The sequence below is a fragment of the Triticum aestivum genome, chromosome 2A (assembly GCF_018294505.1).
Source record: "Triticum aestivum cultivar Chinese Spring chromosome 2A, IWGSC CS RefSeq v2.1, whole genome shotgun sequence".
Taxonomy (NCBI): domain Eukaryota; kingdom Viridiplantae; phylum Streptophyta; class Magnoliopsida; order Poales; family Poaceae; genus Triticum; species Triticum aestivum.
The window spans coordinates 556,727,236-556,731,572 of NC_057797.1; positions in this window are offsets into that span (position 1 = coordinate 556,727,236).

A 4,337-nucleotide genomic window follows, 5' to 3' on the forward strand; every position below is an offset into this window, starting at 1 on the left:
CTGGTAGATCAACAGGGGGGCACAGCTCCTCTGACAGGTACTCTGGATCGATCTCCGGAGCAGGACCTATCGAGAAGGAACGGTGTCGAAAATCAAACACAAGCATATGCAACAATATGATGCATGATCTTCGCATGAATATGTGATGCTGATTGAGCTAATGCAACTAGCTCTTATTTGGATGAAATCCATTTGAACCAAATATTCAAATGCATCTCCAAAATAAGCTCTTTATATAAGCCATTTTAGTGTTTCACTTATATAGAATGTATAGGTTGGTTTGTCATGCATGAAAATGGTACAAATGGATAGATTGAATTTTTCTGATAATTTTTCATATATAAATTATTTCAATTTGAGCTACGGTTGAATTTCTATGAATTTTTGAAGTTTATATCATTTTCTGGAATTTCCTGATTTATTTAAAACTAGAAAAGAAATATTTGCGTCAGCACTGCGTCATGCTTGCATCAGCAAGTCAACAGCACTGACTGGTCAAACCTGACGTGTGGGGTCCACACGTTAGTGACACGGGTTAAACAGGGGGGTATTTCTAATCTAATTAACAGATTAGGGCATCGGGGCCCACTGTTAGTGTCACAGAGGGGGGGGGGTTAATTAGCGGGGTTGACCCGGTTTTGACCGCGACTAGTCGCCGGCGAGGGTGAACGTGGCAGAGGGGCTCGGGATCGCTGTTCCAGCGACCAACTGGGCGGCAGAGGCCACGGCGCGAGGAGCCAGGGCTCGTCCGCGTTGTCTGGAGCAAGCGGGAGAGGCGGGGGTGGCCGGAGCTCGCAGGAATCGAGCTCGAGGCGGCGGCCGGGCACGGCTTCGAGTGGGAATGGCCTACAGGGCACGGCAGGGGCTGCGGGAGGCGTCTACGGCCTCCTCGCGTTGCGCTGAGCACGGCTATGTGCTCGGGTGCTAGCTACGGTGGCCCTGGCCACGGCGGTGACATGGCCGGCGGCGAGGCGCTCGCAATTGCGATGGTAGCAGGGCTACGACATGGAAATGGCAGAACGGAAAGAGAAAGGGGAGCAGAAGCTCACAGCGAATCCGGCGAGGTCTTCAGTGAGCTCGGGGAGGTCGAACGCGAGCAGAACGGCGTGGGCGATCTTCGGCGGCCGGAAGTGAAGACGACGGCGAGGCGGCGCTCCAGGGCCTCCCGAGGTGCGTGTCTTGGCGGAGAGTTCGAGGAAGACGCGACGAAGCTCTTGGGCTTGTCGGAGAGGCGAGGCTGTGGCGGTGGGCGCGGCAACGGCAAGGGGTGGCGACGGAGCCGTTCGGGGGGGGGGGGTGAGAGAGAGAGCAGAGGAGGGGGAGGGGGTCTAGAGCGAGAGGGGAGAGATGCAGGGGGTCGAGGGGAGTGCGTGGTGATGCAGGAGGTGTCCAGGGCGCCGAGGGAGCAGTCGGGCAGGGAGGAGGTGGCCGGCGCGTGCGCAAGCGTTGGGCACACGCCCTCCTGCCTACTGGCAGGAGATTGAAGACGGTGGCGGCTTTGGTCGGCGGGGCCTCTGCTGGGCCGTGGTGGGGCGCTAGGTAAGTTTGGGCCAGGTAGGTTTCCCTCTCTTCTGTCTTCTAATTTTGTTTTTGTTTTCTAATTATTTGCCTCTATTTTGAGCTTAGGAAAAATACCAAGGCATTTCCTAAAATCCTGAAAATATTCATGGACACTTTCTGAATTATTTCAGTGGCCCAAAAATAGTTCCAACATTATTTGAACATTTAAATTATTTATAGTATTTTAAATGCCCAAAGTCAAATACAATAAGATTTAATTCAAAAATCCAGAATGGCCTAGAATATGTGCATGATTTTTGGCAGAGGTTTTCACCTTTAACAAAAGTCATGAACTTTTCTAAAGGGCATTTGGGATCATTGAAAATATTTTTATTGAACCTAGTTGAATTCATTTGGTGCTAGGGTTTCAACAATCCTCATTTCAAATTTAAATGGAATTTAAACATGATGCACAAATGACTAGCTAGTCTAGGTCATACCAGAACTAGCGATGCGACAACTCGCCCCCACTCGAAGAAATCTTGTCCTGAGATTCAGGAGTTGGCGGAAAGAAAGCAGGGTACTCAAGTCGAAGAAGATCTTCACGCTCCCAGGTAGCTTCTCTCTCAGAATGATGAGACCACTGAACCTTGAGAAACTTGATGTTATGACGTCGAGTGACACGCTCTGCTTGATCCAGAATGCGGATGGGGTACTCTCGATAAGTGAGGTTATCTTGGAGATCAAGCGTTTCGTGGTCCACTCCGGGGATGGGATCCAAGAAGCAACGCCTGAGTTGAGAGACGTGGAAGACATCATGTACTCGGAAAAGATGTGGGGGTAGTTCCAACTGGTAGCCAACCTCTCCTCATTTAGCGAGAATGCGAAAAGGACCAATGTAACGAGGAGCCAACTTGCCCTTGATACAGAAACGATGGGTACCCTTCAAAGGAGTAACCCGAAGGTAAGCCTTATCGCCAACTTCATAAGCCACTTCCTTATGACTACGGTCATACTGGCTCTTTTGATGAGATTGGGCTGTTTTCAAATTCTCACGAATGATGCGAACTTGCTCTTCTGCCTCCTAAATCATGTCCGGTCCAAAGAATTGTCTTTCACCGGTTTCGGACCAGTTCAAAGGTGTTCGACATCTTCGTCCATACAGAACCTCAAAAGGAGCTTTCTTGAGGTTGGATTGGTAGCTATTGTTATAAGCAAACTCGGCGAAGGGAAGACACTTCTCCCAATCCATACCGAATGAGATAACACAAGCTCTAAGCATGTCTTCGAGAATCTAGTTGACCCTTTCCACCTGACCACTTGATTGAGGGTGGAAAGAAGTACTGAAGGAAAGATGGGTGCCCATGGCAGTTTGGAAACTCTCCCAGAAATGAGAAGTGAAAAGATTACCATGGACTGAATTGATCTCTAGTGGAACACCATGTAGTGACACTATTCGAGAAATATATAAGTCGGTGAGCTAACTAGCACTGATACTCTCTCGAACAGGTAGGAAGTGAGCCACTTTGGAAAGACGATCAATGACTACGAAGATAGCATTATTCCCTCTCTTGGTCCTGGGAAAGCCGGTGATGAAGTCCATACCAACTTTATCCCATTTCCACTCAGGAATAGCTAAAGGCTGAAGGGTGCCAGCAGGCCTTTGATGCTCTGCCTTAACGCGACGACAAACGTCATAGTTAGCAATGAACTGAGCGATTTCTCTCTTCATCCTAGTCCACCAGAACCTCTGGCGTAGGTCCTGATACATCTTAGTACTACCGGGATGAATCGTGAGAGGAGATTCATGGGCCTCCTTAAGAATCAATTGTCGCAGATGCTCCTTCTTGGGAACCACCAGACGGTTTCTGAAGAAAACAACACCTCGATCATCTAATAAGAAACTACCAGCAATACCCTTGGCAATGTTTCTCTTGATTCGTGTAATCCCCGTATCATGCTTCTGGGCTTCTATGATATGATCCACAAGGGTAGGTTTTGCCACCAAGGTAGAAATGAATCCGTGAGGAGCAATGTGAAGGTTAAGTTTACATAATTCCTCATGGAGAAGTGGTTGGCCCTGCTGCAACATGAGATTGTTGCAATAGGACTTACGATTTAGTGCATCAGCCATGACATTCCCCTTGCCTGGGGTGTAGGTAATCCCTAAGTCGTAATCTGAGATCAACTCCAACTAACATCTTTGCCTAAGGTTCAAATCTGGTTGGGTGAAGATATACTTGAGACTCTGGTGGTCGGTGTAAATCTCGCAATGTTTACCGAGAAGGTAATGTTGCTAGGTCTTAAGTGCATAGACTATGGCTGCAAACTCTAGATCATGTGTAGGATAATTCTCCTCATGTGGATGCAACTGTCGAGATGCATAGGCAATCACATGGCGATCTTGCATAAGAATGCAACCTAGTTCCTGTCATGAGGCGTCGCAGTAGATAACAAAGTCTTTAGTGAAGTCCGGTGGCACGAGTATGGGAGCAGAAGTCAGGCGTCTTTTCAGTTCCTGAAAACTGTACTCACACTGTGGGGACCACTCAAACTTTTTATCTTTCTTGAGAAGTTCCGTGAGAGGTTTGGCCACTTTGGAGAAGTTCTCAACGAAGCGGCGACAATAACTGGCTAGACCAAGGAAACTCCTAACTTGCTTAACCATTTCAGGCGGAGTCCAATCAACGGCCTGAACTCTCTCGGGATTGATAGCAATGCCTTACCAGAGATTACGTGGCCGAGATAGGTCACTTCTGGTAACCAAAATTCACACTTGGAGAACTTGGCATAAAGGCGGTGCTCTCTGAGTTTTTCTAACACAAGTCTAAGATGTT